General features: G+C 49.6%; 1 long non-coding RNA gene across 2 annotated transcripts in view; it reads left to right on the top strand.

Moving 5' to 3' along the window:
- The window catches only part of LOC138287404 (uncharacterized), a 63,017-nt gene that overhangs the window by 14,890 nt on the left and 28,293 nt on the right, over positions 1-19,834 (top strand). Inside the window, exons 2-3 of one of the 2 annotated variants that reach the window (XR_011202211.1) lie at positions 9,315-9,391; positions 16,933-16,971. This is a non-coding gene — a long non-coding RNA (uncharacterized lncRNA). The remainder of the gene's footprint in view (positions 1-9,314; positions 9,392-16,932; positions 16,972-19,834) is intronic. The other variant, XR_011202210.1, reaches the window with a different exon arrangement.

The raw sequence follows: 19,834 nt of genomic DNA, 5'->3' as shown, positions 1-19,834 counted from the left end.
TCCACAGGCAGCTATCAAAATGTTCTGCGGTTGTGTGACTAACGCCGCAACATTTGGTGCTGGCAAGGAAGACCAGGCTATTTGGGATCGGCTCTGGATGTGGATCTTCGCAGACTTGACTGTAAAGTGCCTTTGGCTTGGTATTTTTTATTTTTTCAGTGCCAAGGTTTATGCTGACTAACAGAAATGGGAGGGAGTCATTGGGAGGAATGGAGATGGCAAAAGCAACAGCAGTGGTCATCTACGTTTAGAAACCTGCGAAGCTCATGACCTGTTGCTATGTTCATTTAGTGTCTGATGGAGAGCTAATCTTCCTTGCTCCAGCGAGTGTTTCCATCTCTCTTCTGCACAAGCGCAGAGTAGGTTGTCCTACCTTCAGAGATAGGTTGTGGTTCTTTTTCTTTTTCATTTCTTTGTGCACAAAAAAAACTAAAAGGTCCTTTTTTTTTTTTTTTTTTTTTTGTGGTCAGTCAACAGCTACCTCCACAAAGACAATTTCTAAATGCACACCCTGGCTGAGGTGTTGTCAGTGCTCAAACAGGATACTTTATAGTAGTGTTGGACCTTCACAATGCTTATTCACACACCCGCATCCTGAATTTTTCACACGTTAACTGTGTTTCAAAGTGAGCAAGTAGCTTTTTAAGTTTATTGTGATCCTCTTTCGTGTCTTCACAAAACTGATGATGGTGGTGTCAGCTCATTGGCGTGGGACTATCGTCATCTTTGAGCACAAACAAAGGTTATCTTTCAGTGTTTCCAGCCTGTTTGCGGGTGCCTGACCGATCTTCCATGTTAGTCACCAGCTGTCGATAGTGTTTCAAGCAGCTTGTTTCACTAGCAGCCTAAACATGTTTTTTTAGAGCACACTGAAATCTTACATTTGTTTTTGGAGATTTTCTCGTGAACTCCATTTGAGCCTAATCACTATGGCCCTCATTACAACATTGGCGGTAACACCAAATGTCAGTGATAAACTTGCGATAACACACCGCCGCGCTCAAAATACACTCTTACAAAACACAACCACATTGGACAATTCCAAATACACGCACCTTATACACATACCACTCCCACATCACCCACAAACCCTTACTACCTAAAATATTGACGAAGGCCAGAGAGACAGCAAAGCAAAGATGACAACACCATACAGAGGCACAAAACACCATCACACACACATCCACGCACAAAACACCACACACCCCTAAACATCACCTCAGACATCACCCACACCACCCCATGTTCACCGCAAAGACACCCCAGGTTTTCTGAGGAGGAGCTCAGGGTCGTGGTGGATGAAATCATCCGGGTAGAGCCACAGCTATTCAGATCACAAGTGCAGCACACCACCATAGCTAGGAAGATGGAGCTATTGCGCAGAATCGTGGACAGGGTCAGCGCAGTGGGACAGCACCCAAGAACACGGGATAACATCAGTAAGAGGTGGAATGGCCCACGGGGGAAGGTGTGTTCCGTGGTCTCAAGACACCACATCGCGGTTCAGAGGACTGCCGGACCTCCACCTCCTCCCCCACAACTAACATGGGGGGAGCAGGTCTTGGCTATACTGCATCCTGAGGGCCTCACAGGAGTAGCTGGAGGAATTGGTAAGTCAAAGCTTTCACTACTTCATCCCCCACCCTACTTGCATGCAATCACATACCCTCACACTCACCCCCCCATCACTCCAACTCCTCACAGATGTCCCACTATCACAAACCACACATCCCAACACCAGGCCCTGCATGCAACAACAAAGCATGGGTACCCATCATAAATGCATGTCCACTGCACATACCCACACAGACACCTAAACATCAAGCATGCAAGCTCCTACACAGGAATGCAACCACTGGGGTACAGGGTCACCCACCCATTGCACGCCATGGAACACACAGATAAACTATGCCTTTAAACCCCCTGCAGGACCCCTAACCAATGTCACCGGACAAGATGTTCCAGACATGTCCACTCCACCCACAGAAGAGGCCCACATTGATGACAGCAGCTCTGTCCAACTGGATCTAGATGACCAGCCCGGCCCATCTGGGACCTCAGGACAGTCAGTTCCCCTCACACTGGCAAAAGCCACAACAGAGCCTCCCCCCTCTGGAAACACCAGCACCCACCGGACCTATACCTCTGTCCCCATGAGACGTCAAGCAGCAGTGTGTCCACCACTACAGGGAACTCAGGCTAAGCCACCACCCCAAGAACAGCAGGGACCTGGGGGCATTGGCAGTGGACACACGGTTCAGGGGACAGAGGCCCAGGAACACAGGGGAACTGGGAGGCTGCTGGGCGACAGGGGGAGGACAGGCCTAGGGAACCCACTCTCCATGAGGTCCTCCAACATCATGGGAGCCTACCACTATTCCCAGGAGACGATGGCAACAGTACTGTCCATGTTTCAGGAGATCCAGCGGCTGCAGGAGGAACAGTATTTGGGGTTCAGGGAGGAACTCGGATCCATCAATACCACCCTGGGCACCATTGTAGGGGTGCTGAAGGAACTCGTGAACACCAGGAGGGACACTGTGGCACAACAAGGGGCCCCTGACACTAGCCTGGACGATGAACTGCCCACCGCCGGCGCTAGTAGACAGGAGGCACCGCCACAGGACCTCGACACCAGCACCCCACCCCCTGCAGATGGAGAACCACCCCGCAAGCGGTCCCTGAGATCTAGGACAAAGACAGAGCACGATGCCAAGACCCCCGTCAAGAAATGAGACCACCCTGATTGTCATCCTTCTGTCCCACTTTGTCACACTGTCCATCCACCAACTGCCCCAGCTCCACTTCCTATGCCCCTTTGGACAATGCACCTGTGAAACAAATAGACTGGACTCTGCCATGGACATTCCTCCACCATCACCCCTGACCATTTTACAACCCCCTCCACTATTTAGCACTTAAATAAACACACTTAAATCACAAAACAATCTGGAGTCAGTCTGTGCTTTCACAAATGTGTATTTGCAATAACTGAGAAAAATAGCAATATCCATTGTATTGTCAGCATACCTATGTGACGCAGCTCTAGTCCATGAGGAAACATAGCAGAGGTCACACAGTGGGACCCACATCTGTGAAATCGAAAGGGAAAGTGACAAATCAGGGTCCATACACTGGGTGAAAGTGACAGACAGATGAGAGGTAGAAAAAGTGTATCAGATGTAGCAGGCAGTGATGTCGTCTTACCTGTGTTTCACTGGAAGTATTGATGAATCACCTTGTTTCTGTTGTCGATTTCCTGTTCTTCTTCTTCCTCGTCTTCACTATCCACAGGCTCCACAGCTGCCACAAGACCTCCTTCAGGACCATCCTCATGCAGAAAAGGCAGCTGTCGTCGCAAAGCCAAGTTGTGCAGCATACAGCAGGCCACGATGATCCGGCACACCTTCTTTGGTGCGTAGAATAGGGACACACCCGTCATGTAGGCACCTAAACCTGGCCTTCAGTAGGCCGAAGGTCCTCTCTATAACCCTCCTAGTTCGCCCATGTGCCTCATTGTAGCGGTCCTCTGCCCTTGTCCTAGGATTCCTCACTGGGGTCAGTAGCCATGACAGGTTGGGGTAGCCAGAGTCATCTGCAAATGTTGTTACAACTGTTAGACACACACTTACCCTTAGGGGCAACCCCATTCCCAGACACCTAGTCACACTGTATAGGGTCCATGTCCTCACCTAATAGCCACACACAGTGCCTCTGGAGTTGCCCCATCACATAAGGGATGCTGCTATTCCTCAGAATGTAAGCGTCATGCACTGATCCAGGAAACTTGGCATTCACATGGGAGATGTACTGGTCGGCCAAACACACCATCTGCACATTCATTGAATGGTAGCTCTTCTGGTTTCTGTACACCTGTTCACTCCTGCGGGGGGGGCTAAGGCCACATGTGTCCCATCAATGGCACCTATGATGTTGGGGATATGTCCCAGGGCATAGAAGTCACCTTTCACTGTAGGCAAATCCTCCATCTGAGGGAGCACGATGTAGCTGTGCATGTGTTTCAGCAGGGCAGACAACACTCTGGACAACACGTTGGAGAACATAGGCTGGGACATCCCAGAGGCTATGGCCACTGTCGTCTGAAAAGACCCACTTGCCAGGAAATGGAGTACTGACAGCACCAGCACTATAGGGGGGGATACCTGTGGGATGGCGGATAGCTGACATCAGGTCTGGCTCCAACTGGGCACACAGTTCATGGATTGTGGCACGGTCCAGTCTGTAGGTGACAATTACATGTCGCTCTTCCATTGTCAACAGGTCCACCAGCGGTCTGTACACCGGAGGATGCCGCCATCTCCTCACCTGCCCCAGCGGACGTACTCTGTGGAGGAGAACAGCGAGCAGAGGGTCAGCCAACACTGATGTACGAAAACACAACTTTATTGCACATATTTTTCAATCCGATATGTGCCTGTCTTAGTGTGTATGCAAGGCCTAGGTATGTGTGACGCATTTAAACATAATGCCATGTGGCCCCCTGAAATGGCGGCTGCCTGACCTGTAAGGTGGGACAATGGGATATGAGGTAACTGCGCTGGCGTTGTACACTGCCGCAGTAGGCGGTCGAAGACCGCGGCGCAATCCTGCATTGGTTAACATTGGGCCCTATGGGTCCCAGGAGCCAATGACGATGTACGCTGGCGGTGACGGTACACACCCCAGCGGATGTGACCGCCATTTTCTATCTGTTCACTCACTTGATACCTGATGTTCAACAGGAGATGACCTACACTGCAAGTGCTGCTGTGACCTCAGTCTGGAAGAGCCAATAGCTCATGTGTCTGGGGAAAGGGCCCCTGCCTTCACCCCCACTCCCCCCTCACACGCTGCTCTACGTTCCTCCAGACAAACAGGTAAGTACACTGTGATCATGCTGTATGGGCAATGCCTGTGTGGATGGAAGATGGAAGGGGAGAATTAGGCGTGCATGAAACGACGGTGAGTGTATGTGTGTCATGGCAAGGGTAGGAATGCGGGCCAATGACTGTGACGGTGCGGACGGTTATATCTTCTCCTTTTCCCCTGTCCTATTCCTGTAGGTCAGCGCCCACCAGAAGAAGGATATTTGGCGTGCCATCGCCAAGGAAGTCAGGACCCTGGGTGTCCACCACAGACGTAGCACCCACTGCCGGAAAAGATGGGAGGACATTCGGCGCTTGAGCAAGAAGACAGCGGAGGCCCCGCTGGGGATGGCCTCTCAAGGTGGGGGGGGGGTGAGGAGGGGTGCCCTTCGCACCGTCACACCCCTGATGTTCCAGATCCTGGCGGTTGCGTACCCGGAGTTGGATGGGCGCTTGAGAGCATCACAGCAGCCACAAGGGGGTGAGTACACTCTCATTCAGCTGATTCAGCGCACATTGGAGGTGTCTGGTTGGGGGCGGTGGGCTATGGGTACCCCTTGGCCAGGACGAGTTTTGTAGGCATGTTCCCTCCGTAAGGCAGGCTATGTGGCACCCCACCAGTGTTAAGAGCCATCTACACCTAGTCAGGCTCCTGTGACTCATGTGTGCAGCAGTCGGGCATAGGCCTTGTACCCCATGTCCCTATGATTAATTAGGGAACTCTAAGTGCATGGCGTAGTGCAGAGGGCTGCTGTGTCTGTAGTGTCCGCCAACTGTAGCGGTATTGCATGCACTGAACATGTCTTTCTTCTGTCTTCCCCACCTTTTTGTGGTCTACCTGTTCTTGTGTGCATTAGCATCATCAGGCAGAGGAGCAGTGGCACCGGAGCAGGAGGGAGCTGCATCCCACATGGCCCTGGAGGGCAAAACAGCGGAGTCTGAAGGCACCAGTGGGACGGCAGGCGAGGGGAGTTCCACGGCGGGGACAGGAGCTGAGACCAGCGACACGGACTCCTCCTCTGATGGGAGCTCCCTTGCAGTGGCGGGCCCCTCTGTGCCCCCTGCATCTACAGGTACAGCCGCCAACCCCGCCCCCCCCCCCCCCCACCAGCACCGCCCTCACAGCAGCACCTCAGCCCCTGCCCCTGTCAGCCCTGCTGCCCTCAGTGAGGAGGCCATTGACCTCCTCAGATCCCTCACTGTTGGGCAGTCTACCATTCTGGATGCTATCCAGGTTGTAGAGAGGCAGTTGCAACAGACAAATGCATACCTGGAGGGCATTCATTCTGGTCAGGCAGCCCAACAGTCAGCTTTTCATACGCTGGCCTCAGCACTGATGGCAGCCATTGTCCCTGTGTCCAGCCTCCCCCCTCCAACTTCCTCCACCCAGACCTAATCCCCTGTACCTCAGCCTATCCCAAGCACACCATCAGACCAGCATGCACACACCTCAACACACAAGGGTAGCTCTGGCGAACATAAGCACCACACATCCCACAGGCACTCACACAAGCATCATACCCATGCAGACATACCAACATCCACTGCCTCCACTGTGTCCCCCTCCTCCTCGTCTCCCTCATCCCTCCCGGTCACATCTCCACTCACACCTGCATGCACTACATCTTCAGCCACTACGTCCATCACCACACACCGCTCATGTGCACTCACCACACCACTACCAGTCACACATCCCCAGTTTCCTCTCCCAGTGTGTCTGTGAGCCCTCCTCCCAAAGTACACAAACGCAGGCACCCACCTCACAACAGCCTCCAGCCCATGCACCTTCACCGAAATTCAGCAGATGTACACCTCCTACAACCACTACCTCTTCCTCCACTCCCAAACCCCCTCCATCTACCCTTCCCAGTGTGTCTAAAACTTTTCCTGTCAAACCTTGACCTCTTCCCTCTCACCTCCCCCACCCCTTCTGTCCCCAATGGCACGGCTTGTCAGGTCACAACCCAGCACCTCAGCCACCACATCAACGGGAACAGTGGTGCCAGCAGTAACCGGCTTCTGGAGTGCGCCAAGCAGCAGGGCAGCCAGTGTGCCAAGGAGCCAGACCACAGACAGTCCCCCCACCTCAGAAACATAAGAAGTTGGCCACAGCCTGGAGGGAGAAGGGCAAAACACCTGCCACAAAGGGCTCTCCCAGGACTACAGTTGGTTGTGTGAAGACAGCTGCGCCACCATCCGAGGTGGGGAAGGGGCACAGAAAGAAAGGGAAGTCGCCGCCAACCTGCACGGCGGACAAGACCGCTTCCCAGGACACCGCCGCCACCAGCACTGCTTCCCAGGACACCGCCGCCACCAGCACTGCTTCCCAGGACACCGCCGCCACCAGCACTGCTTCCCAGGACACCGCCGCCACCAGCACCGCGTCCCAGGACACCGCCGCCACCAGCACGCTCACTGAGCCACCCACCAGCACTGCAGGCCAATGAGCGCCGCAAGCACCGCCGCTACTGAGGCTGCCACAATCACCGCCAGTGGACACACCACATATGCCAGTGGCACCACCGCAGATATGGCTGCCATCCTCCGTGGTCAGTCGTACGAAGCTGGTGGTCAGTTGGTCAGTTTCAGGGCCCACCGTGAGTGGAGATTCACATCCACTACCTCTGTCCTTGGCAGGATGAAGCACTCTGGGCACCAAGCCCCCTCCAGAACCAGTGGATATTCACATCCACTACCTCAGTCCTTGGCAGGATGAAGCACGCTGGGCACAAAGCCCCCTCCAGAACCAGTGGAGAAAAGCATCCACTACCTCAGTCCTTGGCAGAATGAAGCACTCTGGGCACAAACCCCCCCTCCAGAACCATTGGAGACTGTTATTCACTTGTGAGACTGTGGCTTTGCACTCCCCAGGATGCAGCAGTGGGCAAACCACCCACTGAAAAGACTTGTGAGACTGTGACGTTGCACTCCCCAGGATACATCAATGGGCATGGAGCCCTGTGCACTTATCCGGCTGAGGTGCCCCCCCTTCCCTTCCCCTGAGGTGCCTGTTGTATTTCGATCTGATGCCCCTGCAGTGTTCGCTCAGTTTTGATTGGATATCTTGTGTGGGCCTCGCCCATGCATTTTGGGCCCAGTGGTCCACGGACTATGTATGTGCAGCACATGGACTTTAATTCTTGGTGTATATATTTGTTAGTAGTGTGTATATATATTTATGAGTACTGGATTTTTATTGATCAGAATCGTTACAATCATTTCCATTGTCCTTGCATTCTTCCGGGGGCCTTGGGGGGTGTAACTGTAATGTATCAACATGTATTTATGTGTGTGTGTGTGTGTGTTGTAGTTGGTGAGGGTGGGGGTGTTGCGTGTGTGTGTCACTCTTTTCCCTCCCCCCTCCCCTGTGTCGTAGGTGCAGTACTCACTGTGGTCTTCGCCACTGGCGTTCGTGCTCCTGGTAGAGGAGCAGGAAGACAATGGCTGGTAGAATATGGAGTTCCGGCTCCATGGCATCCTGGTTCCTCGTATGGTGTGTAGAGGTGAGCATTTTTCCTTCCAAGTTCTTTTTCCGCCGTGTTTTTGTTCGCGTTGAATCCGCCCCTGAAAAGGTGGCGGATTGGCCTCTCATGATACTGTGGGCGGTACATTGTCTTCCGTCTGTCTGTTGGTGGTGACCACCATGCTGTTTGTTTGTACCCCCGTGGCGGTCGGAGTGTTAAAGTGGCTGTCTATGTTGGCGGTTTCCGCCACGGTTGTGATTACATTTTTTTTACCGCCGGACTGTTGGCTGTTTTACCGCCGCTTTAACACCGACCGCCAGGGTTGTAATGAGGACCTATAGGTTTGTTGACGATACAATATTCTTTTTTTCCCGTAATTACTTCTTACATAAGGGTTAACAAGCATCTAACCCTCTCTGTAGCCACACATTTTAACTACCATCTATTGAGGCAAGCTGGTTCTCTTTTTCCAAAAGTGTTCACTCTCTCACGTTGGTCTAAATATTGTCCTGACGACTTTTTCTCTACCTCCTCATTCTTACATATATTTGACCCACAGCGGTCCTTCATTGTACTAAACAACGCTAAATGGATGATCAGCTTTTTATTGGCTTAATTGCTGTGAAAATTAGGCAAGCTGAGAGAAGAGGACCATCTCCAACTATCTTTTTCTTCCTATTAAAAGGTGCAATGCCTTGGCGAAGAAGCAGACTTCTGATGGCTTATGTGCTCCTCCCACCAGAGCGGAGGCAGCTACTGTGGAGAGATATTCTTATGGTATCCATTCTCAAAAAACAAATGTGTGGGTGCAAATTGTCAATCAGAGGAACACATTATTTACCTTTGTTAACGTATATTCATCCATGTGATTTTATTTTTTTACTATTACGATGTTTAGATTTTCTTCAGTTTATATTTATTTTGTTATTGTAAAGAACAATGGATGCTACAAAGTACAACCAGATTCTGAATTTTATATACGCAGTAATGTGTACCCTGATGATTTCAGTAAAATAATGAAGCATGGATTACGGAGACTTTCCAAAAAAATCACCATTGATGGTAAGTTATTTTTCAAATTACTTTGGAATTAGAAAATTGTTATACATTCATACAATTTACTGTACTTGTTTGAATGAAGCTTCATGAATTGGTGATCCTTTCAATTATATTGATCTACCTACTTATGTGTTAACAAATATTGTTTAGTCTGATTCATTTCATTATATTTTATTTTTTTTAATGATTGTTAGCGTGTGTGTGTGTGTATGTATGTGTGTATATATATATATTACGTGCTTTTAATGTATCTCTCGTGCAACATCTGCAGTAAATAGAAATCGTCCTTTAAACGTTCTCATGTTTTTTGGCAAATTAGGTGAAAAGGTGTTCTTTGTAGGAAAGGGGAAGAAGGCACAAGTTATCGTTGGTGAAGAATTGGCAGAACACATTTTTAATAAGTTACATTCTTCACTAATTGGAGGTCACTCTGGAACTAACAAAACTAAAAAAGAGTATTGGCAGCCATTTCTAGTGGCCAAACATGACTGATATTGAACAGTGGGTGAGTTATGTGTTGCTAATCTTTCAAAATAACTTCTAGGTAAAACAATTATTTTCTTTTATGTTTTTATTGAGACATACTTGTAAAGCTATTGTTAGGCAAGTTTTTCATTCCTAATAAAGGTATTTTTGCACACATCAGTCATTTGAGCAATCAGACGCTTTTAAAGGGCGGCTTATCACCCATGGAGGCTCAAATAGCTGTTGCGGACGTGCTGCACACTCTGCGATCCATGTCTTTAGATCCTTTGTGAGCTGGTTCAGTGAGTCTGCATGTCTGAGTTTGAGTGGAAGCGTGTTTGACTGGGCTACAAGGTAAGAAAAGCATCTGCCTTCAGATGTGCTCTTCCTGATTCTGTGGATGGCAGCAAGGGTGGGTTTGGAGGATAAGATCTGCCTGGTGTTCTTTCCCTAACCGGTACCCACAATTGGCACGGCCCTGGCACACAGATATGTCCATTGTAAATGGTACACCTGGTACCAAGGGCCTGTTGCCAAGGAAGGTCTCTAAGGGCTGCAGCATGCCGTATGACACCCTGGAGACCCCTCACTCAGCACAGACACACTGCTTGCCAGCTTGTGTGTGCTGGTTGGGAGAAAATGAATAAGTCGACATGGCACTCCCCTCAGGGTGCCATGCCAACCTCACACTGCCTATGGCATAGATAAGTCACCCCTCTAGCAGGCCTTACAGCCCTAAGGCAGGGTGTACTATGCCACAGGTGAGGGAATAGCTGCATGAGCACTATGCCCCTACGGTGTCTTAGCAAAACCTTGGACATTGTAATTGCAGGTTAGCCATAAGAGTATAAGGTCTGGGGGTTTAACAAGCACGAACTCCACAGTTTCATAATGGCTAAACTGAAATATGAGAAGTTTGGTATCCAACTTCTCAGCACAATAAATGCACACTGATGCCAGTGTGGTATTTGTTTTAAAATACACCCAGAGGGCATCTTAGAGAGGGACCCGGAATACCAGTCCGACTCCTAGTGCTAGGCTGACCAGTTTCTGCCAGTCTGACACAACCAGACGAGTTTCTGGCAACATGGTGAGAGTACCTTTGTCAATCTGTGGCCAGGAACAAAGACTGTACTGGGTGGATATGCTTCTCACCTCCCCCTGCAGGAACTGTAACACCTGGCGGGGAGCCTCAAAGGCTCATGCCTTTTGTTACAACACCCCAGGGCATCCCAGCTAGTGAGATGCACTCCCCCCCGACCCCCCCCCCCCCAACTTTAGGCAGCAAGGTTGTTGGAGGAGATGATGAGGGAAACCAGGAGGAGCCACCCACCAGTCAGGACAGCCCCTAAGGTGCCCTGAGGTGACTCTTAACTTTTATAATTCCTCCATCTTGAGATTGGAAGATGCCCCCAAAAGCAATATGGATGTGCCCCCATCACCTCAGGGTGGAGGCACCAAGAGGGTGTAGCCACCCGCAAGGGCAGTAGCCATTGGCTACTGCCCCAAGACCTAAACACACCCCTAAATTGAGTATTTAGGGGCGAACCTGAACCCAGGAAATCAGATTCCTGCAACCTGCACAAATAAGTTCTGCTGACCTGAAAGCCCCGCAGAGATGACGGAAACACCAACTGACTTGGCTCCAGCCCTACCGGCCTGTCCCCAGACTCAAACTGCACAGCGACGCATCTGTCGGGGAACAGCGACCTCTGAGGACACTGCAACATTTTTGCAAGTTTTGAAAGAACTCTCCCTTCCCGCCGGAAGCGTGAGACTTCTCACTCTGCATCCAATGCCCCCACCTCGAGCTCCAGAAAACAAATACCGCAGAGGGGACTCCCAGGCGACTGCGATAACATGAGTAACCTGAGTTGAATCTTGTGGTTCTAAAATAAATTAAAATATATTTCTGATGGATACAACTACCTGTGGATTCCTCACCTTATGAATTGGATCCTTGCGCCAGCATCCGACGGAAAGTCTTCTTCCTAGCTGTCTACGTCGACGAGGACGTCATAATGGCATGGCTCCACGTGACTCCATCTGACAACAACGTGCCAATAATAGGTCCTTGTCGGCGTACTGACATCAGTTTTCCTTTTTTCCGTGCCTTCGACGCCAATGGTTTTTCTTCCTGGCTCGTTGTTAACTGTAACGATTTTTGGTGGTTACAATGTCGCCTCCGAAGAAGTCCGGTTTCAAGCTGTGTAGAGAATGCGGGGGTCGGATGTCAGTGACCGACCCCCACTCGGACTGTATTTGGTGCCTTAGTTCAGAGCATGATGTGGAAGGTTGCTCTTCGTGTCAGAGCATGAATCCAAAAGCTCTGAAGGAGCGCGAGGCGAAGCTCTTCTTAGCCAAAGCAAAGAAGGGCCATAAAAAGGATTCCTTCCATGTTTCTCCCAAAAAGCATAAGAAGCAGCGTCATCATGACTCTCGGCGCCATTCGGAGTGGAGCCGATCGAGGTCGAGGTCTCGATCTTCACGATGCCAGAAGACATGGGAGATGAGTCCTACTGTCACGCCTCAGCAGGAGAGTCCGGAGTTGTCACTGGTCCCTTCAGTTTTTGAGGTCGCTCAAAGTAGCCCTCACTTTTCGCCGGCGCCGAGGGATCCTGATGTTCTGCAGGCAAACTATTGGACTTGGGTTAAGTCTTTTGAGTGTGTGTGTTCCTCATTTATTGCCTGTGTGTGTACAACAAATGTTTAACACTACCCTCTGACAAGCCTATTGCTCAACTACCCCACCAAAAAATAGAGCATTCAAATTATCAAATTTTCCCACTATCAGCCTCTAAGGGGAACCTTTAGACTCTGTGCACACTATCTCTCACTTTGAGATAGTATATTCAGAGCCAACTTCCTACATACATCAAAATAGAACCTCATATATTGTACATGTGAGGGTGTCACACATATTATTTCCATGAATAGTAGTGAGCTGCTCCCGTGTTACAATAATGGAAAGACCTCCCTATCCCTGAAAATGAGATGTTAAAACTTTTAGAATGTAGACCAGTGTGCCAGTGACCTGGCCAAAGAGCAAAAGGCAGAATGGGAAGGGGAACAGGGTCATAGAGAAGCAATCACCAGGAGAAAGTAGAGAAGAAAATGAACCTGCAAGGATAAAATAAGAATAAAGGAAGAGTAGGACGGTAGAAGAAAATGGGATAAAGTGAAACCAAGTAAGTCTTGGTTGCCTTGGAACTGAGCAGCCCTATATTTAACAACTTAGGCCAAGGTCATAATACATTCAATGGCAAGATTTTTTTGGCACCACGTGCCATACTCACAAATTCATCTCAACTCCCAGCCCGTCCTCCTTGTGTAACATTGCAACCAATTAACGAACATCACAAAAAAGTCATACTCACACTTGTACTTAGCTGTCCGTCCCTTGCCCCCTCCCAACTTGTTGCCAAGTTATGATGCAGCTTTAACTGAAGTTCACTGGCTTCCTGGTAAGCTGGTCCCCAGTGCCAGTCTTTCCCCAAAACAAGACACCTGATCCCTTGATCCCAAGTGATAAGGCTCTGTAGCACCCTTCTAAGTCCCATAGTAAGTGTTACCTAGAGTGCCTCTGTACTGCAGAGGGTCGCTAAGAGCTGTAGCAGAACTTGTTCTTCTCCAAGGGACCCAGCACTGACCTCATGCAGACTGCTTGACAAGGTGCCCCCTAAAAGTGAAAATGCAACATAAATTATGGACTGTGTGCCATGTCCCCAAAACACTGCATGTAATATTTGTAAGTCACCCCTATAGCAGGCCTTATAGCCCTAAGGCAGGGTGCATATTATTATATGCGTGGTCATATCTGCAAGAGAAGATATGCCCCTGCTAGGTCGGTCGTTTCTTAGATATATTAGGTGAACAGGGAATCCATTTTAAATAGATGTGTTGGCCACTCATTAATACGAGTTGCCCAGCTCCATGATGTCTTAAATGAAAATAGGGATGTTGAACCTCTCATGTTTTATAATCCCTGGCAATGGATTTATTAATGCACGCATCCAGAGTGTACCTTACAGTTTCCTCCTGAAAACATAACAACTGCTTCTGAGCTAACTGACCAGTTCTAGCCAGTTTGCCACCAACAGACTAGAGTGATATCCAGGGGTGAGATCCTTTGCTCTTTGGAGGTCAGACACAAAGCTTCTCGGGTGAGGTGTTGGACACCCCTTCCCATAGCATGATCTGCATTCCAAGACAGATCTAGTCTCTGAGAGGGAGATGCCCACCCCCAGACCCCATCTGGCACCTGGATATTCAGGAACATTAGCTATGTAGGAGGCATTTTGCATTTCGAGGCTGGACACACCCCTAGGGTGACCAGCCCGAAATGGACACAGCCTAGGAAATTCTACTTGTGTCTGGTGGAATTTAGGACCTCTGGACATGGTGTTGCCCACTCCCCACAGAAAGTGGTCATCTACAGGGTGTTGTGACTCCAGGGTATGTAGCTGTAGCAAAGTACCCTTATTGTGGCATGGTTACCCCCACTTTTTGCTTGTCAGTATGCTAACCAGGACCCCAGTTACTGTGCACTCCCCCTGTACATTTGTTTGCTATGACTTCATACCTCCCACATTTGCATACTGGTGCTTCCATGTAAGTCCCTAGTGTATGGTGCCCAGGGCGGGGAGACACCAGGGGTTCCCCATGGGCTGCAGCATGGTATGCCACCCATGGGGACCTATGTAAAATGTGTTTGAAGGGCTGGCATTGCAGCCTGCATGCAAAGGTGCATGCACCCTTTCACTGAAGATCACTGCACCAGGTCCCTGTAAGTCACTCCTAAGGCAGGGCCTCCTAGCCCAGAGGGCCTGCTGCAAGTACCGATGTCGGAGGGCACCCCTGCATGAGCAGAGATTCCCCCGCAGACTCATCTCCATTTTCCTGGACTTCATTAGTGCGGGGATGCCATTTCACGCGTGTACTGGACATAGGTCACTACCTTTGCCAGCTACATAAGGGTAACTCTGAACATGGGCATGTTTGTTATCAAACGTTTCTGACTTGTAGTCCAGGAAGGCAGAACAAAAGAATTTCCTTTAGGTGACGGAGGCAACACCCTTTGCCTTTGTGTAGAAAAAAGGTGTTAAATGACTTGGGAGGGGTAGCCTCGCCAAGCCACTGGTATGCTTTGATGGCCACCATTGGTGCCATCCTTTCATAAAACCAATCTGCGCCAGTTGAGGGACCCCTAATCCCTGCTCTGTCCTGGAACTGAACAATGGAAATGGGAATGACCACTCCCCTGTCTATCACCACCCCAGGGTTGGTGCCCAGAGCTCCTCCAGATGGCCCTTTGATTCTGCCATCTTGACCTTAGGGTGGGCAGAGGCCTCTGGGGGCATCTTACTGGCCATGTGGTTAGGTGACCAGTTCCCCTTCCAGGGCTTTTTAGGGTCTTCCTCATGGGTGGGTTCCCAGATTCGACATGCAAGACTCCAGCAGGAATCATCTGCATCGTTTACTGAAACTTCTGGCCTCTCGAACCGCAGCTGGACTCCACAGGGACCTACAGTCCGCATCTACAGCTACGCCTCTGCTCTCCAACATTGTTTCTCTGGCTTCTTCTAGCAACTGCAACATTTCCCCGGCTGTGCATCATATGAGGGTGGCGAGTCTTCAGTCTGCCCTAAGAAGCAAACTTCCCGTGGAATGAAAGTCGCTCCTGTGCATCTGCAGGCATTCTGCTGCAATGATGACCGGCTGCATGGATCTCCTCTTCTATGGAACTGTGTGGATCCTGCATCACAGTTGGTGGTTCTTTTGCGTCCTCCCTACCAGCTGTCCAACTTGGGTGAAGGTAGGACCTTCCCTTCTCCATGCATAGTGTCTCTTGCAACTGACAAGGCTTGATGGCACCGCCTCCAGGGGAACTTCAGTCTTTGTGTTGCTCCTGTCCACATTACTCTTCCCTGTGACGCTCAGCCCTTTGCATGGTTATTCAGCGACGTGGGACTCCTTTTTAAGTGTCCTGCATGGGCCTCACTGTGACTCCTGTGCTCCTTGCCTGCGAGTCATCTGTGTGGGCTGCATCTTCTTCTTTGGACTCTCCGCACTGCTGAGGGTCGCTACGGACATCCCCTGTGGGTTTAGTTCCCTCTCCCCCTCACTTGGCCTTCCTGGACCCCAACAGCTCCACTGCTAGCAACTGTGATATTTTCCTTTTTCAGGTCTTGTATGTGTTTTTTTTTCACTCCACAGACTGACTGCAATCCTTCATCCAGCGTGGGACGTCGACCGCATCAGCCAGGAACTCTTCACCTGCCCCAGTGTTGACCGTCTTCTTTCCACTGTCGACCAACTCCTGCATCCACCTAACAACAACACCACCCCACCCCCACTCCCCTGGTCTAGAGTTTTGTCTGCTGTTTTTCAGTGTTCTCAATTGCTTTTTAAGCCTATTCCTGATTGTTACTGTACATGTGTAGTATGTTTACTTACCTACAATTAGAGTATTGCCTAACTAGTGTTTGTATTACTCTAATAAAGAGCCTCTATTTTCGTAGTACTGAGTGCCTTCTTTCATTTGTGTAAGTGCTGTATGACTACAGTGGTATTGCATGAGAGCTTTGCATGTCTCCTAAATAAGCCTTGGCTACTTATCCACAGCTACCTTTAGAGAGCCTGGCTTCCTTGACACTGACTCCACTTCACTCATAAGGGATACATGGACCTTGTATAAGGTGATCATACCATAGGTAGTTAGCACACACCAGGCCAGATTCCTACAGAACTCCAGTGATTACTACCCTTCACTCTCAATACCGGTTCCCCTAAATTGACTATTTAGGGGAACCACTGATACAAGATTGTAGGAAGATGGCTCTGGATATGCTATATCAAATTGAGATATAGTCTGTACAGGGATTCACCAGAGTTTAGACGCAACAAATATGATACTAATGCTGTTTTGTTGTACTGTGGTCGAGCAGTTAGGCTTATCAGAGGGTAGTGCAAAGCATTTTTTGTACACACAGGTAATAAATGAAGCATGCTCTCAAAGCCCTAATTTCAGGGCAATTCTTTTTAGATACCAAAACTTGTTTTTGTCCATTTATTTCTAGAACCACAAGATTCAATTTGCAAGGAAAGCACATTTACAAGTAAGTTTCCAAAATATGTATCAATACCTATTTGTTTTAATTTGGCAATATAAATGGCTTATGTGAATATAGCAAATATGTTTTAAAAGTTGACACACTGCAATTTTCAGGAACAGTTCCGTAGGGAATAAAAGAAAGTACAGTTATGGCGGTAAGTACCAGACCTACAGTTCCATTCTCTGGGGGTTATAATACCATGGGTCTGAGTTTGAGTTAGTGCCAAGCACCCTCCACCAGCCACACGGGGCTGGCTTTATGCAGAGGTCATCGTTGCGACCCATGGGAACCTATGGCGACTGGGGGCACTCAGAATCAGGCCTGCTTCTAGGTAAGAAGCATGATCATTTTAGGCTCACCACCAGGTGTTAGAATTCCTGCAGGGTGGAGGTGTGAAGCACGGACACAGTGTCAGCTTTGTTTCTGGCCTACGAGAGCACAAAAGCTCTCACCCCATGGAATCAGAAACTTGTCTGTTCGTGGTAGGCTGGCGCAGCCCCGTCAGTCCTGCATTAAAGGAATGGGTAAATACAGGGAGCATCTCTAAGATGCCCTCTTGGTGCATGTTTCAATAAAACCAGCACTGGCATCAGTTTGGGTTTATTGTGCTGACAAGTTTGATACCAAACATTCTAGACTTTAGTTTATGGATCTGTGGAATTCATAATGGCAAACTCCCAGCCCATATACTTAATATGGCCTCACTAGACTTACAATGTCTAAGAATGGACTTAGACACTTAGGGGCATATTGTTCATGCAGGTATGCCCTCACCTATGGTATAGTGCACCCTCCCTTAGGGCTGTAAAGCCTGCTTGAGTGTTGACTTACGTATACCATCAGCAGTGGTTTGTGGTGTGGCACACTGAGAGGTGCAATGTCGAATTTGCCTTTTTCTCAGCACCAGCGCGCACAAGCTGCAATGGCAATGTGCATGTGCTAGGTGAGTGGTCCCCAGGGTGGCATAAGTCATGCTGCAGCACTTGGGGACTTTCCAGTTAACAGGGCCCTTGGTACCATGGGTACTTTTTACAAGTGACTTAACTGTGTACCAAGGGTGTGCTGTTGTGTGGACACAATGCTACAGTTTTGGGAAAGCACACTAGTGCTGGGGCCTGGTTAGCAGGATCCCATCACGCTCTGTCAAGTTATCACCAATATCAGACAAAAAGTGGGGGGCAACCATGCCAACAAGGGCACTTTCCTACACAGATTCTCTGACTTTCTTCCATGACACAAAAGGAGTGTGCAACAAGACTGCAAAACCATAGACCTAAGAAGCACGACTGACGTGGTGCCAAGCCTGCTGCGCCTGGCCCTTGAGGAGCATCTGACCTGTCCTGCCACTGCAGGTTCCAAAAATCAGGGAGCGCTGTCCGTGCTTCACAAATCACCAAGAATAACTCTTTTGGATTACAGGAGCTGCTGCCCTGCATCTGCAGGCACCCAAGGAAGAACCATGAGGACCTTGACTGCCAAAAACCCAACACTGGGCAACATCACTGCAGCTGAGCTGCCTAGCCCGAGTTGAAGTGGTCCAGTGGTGTCACCATGGTCCCCAGGCCGTTCAGACACAGTCTACCCAGAGCTTGCCCTATGTGGACTTCCTGACAGCGTTTGCAGCCTGATTCTGCAGACCCCTAGCAACAGTGAGTGACAAAGACCCCATGTCTCAGGACACCTCTGCACCCGTCTGCCCTGGGCCTAGGAGAAGAGGACCAAGGCTGTCCCCACATCTCTCTGCCTCGTGAGACCGGAGGCCACTTGTTGGCTTGTTCGGACTAAACCCCAAGTCGATGCCTATAGACTGTTTCTGCGGGGCTCCTTACAACCACAAGGAACTCCAGCACCAGACCTGATGCGATAAAACACCACTGCACCTGCACCCCACAGCCTGAGGTGAAGTGGATCGTTGGTGTCCCTACGTGCCTAAGGGTCTCAAGGTTCGAAACCCACGTGGGTTCCTCTGATGTGGACTCCCAATCCATCAAGCAACTTTGTGACCAAACCGGTCCCCATAGACTTACATGGGGCACTTGACGCTGAGCTGTACCCATGCACCCTGCTGCCTGAGGTGAATGGTCCGTGTGGCCGAAGTCCAGGAGATTGATCACGTAAGTCGCTTTAGTATACCTGTATGCAGTGCTAGTTCTTCCTTCATAGGATAACTTTACCACAGGCACACTATGCAGTGGGTCCAGGCGACCACACTTTGGTTTCCATGAGCAAAAATTAGACCACTTAATGCTACAATTGTTAAGGTAGCTGGTCGAGCAGTTAGGCTAATCCAGGAGATGTGCTAAGCATTTGTTGTGCTCACAAAATCAATCATGCAGCACATGCACTCAATGAATAACTCGAGACCAGAGTTTATAAAAATACTTCAGTTTTATTTAATTTTTAAGACCAAGATCTTTCAAATACTTTTTTAGATATTAGTTTTAAAAGTTGTAATAAAGTTAGTCTTTCTGCCCATAATTACGCATCATTGGAATTGGTGTACAGTTACCATTCAAAATCGTACAATTAAGTTACCAGTCTCTTTTGTGTTTTTTTTTTGCAGGGTGGTCGCAGCAGTCAGTAGGCACCTTGCACCAGCCGGAGAGCCTCTTGCGGCTCCCGTTTCCGGCGGGAGCAGTGTAGGAAACGCTTTTGGCACAGGGCCACCTGTAGGGGCCACTTGGAAAAGATGGTTTCTGGGGGTCCCCTTGGGCTGTCGAGGTCGCAAGGGTTTGTGGATCAGTGGAGCACAGCTGGTTCCTTGTTGCGGGCGCAGAGCGGCCGGATGCGGGGTGAGATCCAGAGCTGTGCGCAACTGAGTCCTTTTGGAGGTGAGTCTCTCTGGCTGCTTACAGGACACTGTGAG

The sequence above is a fragment of the Pleurodeles waltl genome, chromosome 4_1, assembly GCF_031143425.1.
Source record: "Pleurodeles waltl isolate 20211129_DDA chromosome 4_1, aPleWal1.hap1.20221129, whole genome shotgun sequence".
NCBI classification, from domain to species: Eukaryota; Metazoa; Chordata; class Amphibia; order Caudata; family Salamandridae; genus Pleurodeles; species Pleurodeles waltl.
This window is presented reverse-complemented; position numbering and strand designations above follow the sequence as displayed.